Source organism: Fulmarus glacialis, unplaced genomic scaffold, assembly GCF_000690835.1.
Source record: "Fulmarus glacialis isolate BGI_N327 unplaced genomic scaffold, ASM69083v1 scaffold7516, whole genome shotgun sequence".
NCBI classification, from domain to species: Eukaryota; Metazoa; Chordata; class Aves; order Procellariiformes; family Procellariidae; genus Fulmarus; species Fulmarus glacialis.
Genome location: NW_009218662.1, coordinates 1 through 218, shown reverse-complemented (window position 1 = coordinate 218; position 218 = coordinate 1).

Sequence of the window (218 nt, the reverse complement as noted above, 5' to 3'; positions counted from 1 at the left end):
TTTACTAGTGTTATTTTTTTCTATATCTGCTCTGTGTCCCAGCCACTAAATGGTATTAATGGAGATCTTTAGTGCTTAAGAGTGTATTAAGTGTGTCTCATACACTGAAAAGAAAATACATTTACTGCCCAAAAGGGAGCTTATCCCATCTTTTTCTTCAAATTATTTTAAAACAATTTATGTTTTAAATAAAATTTCAATTTTATTTAATTTATTTT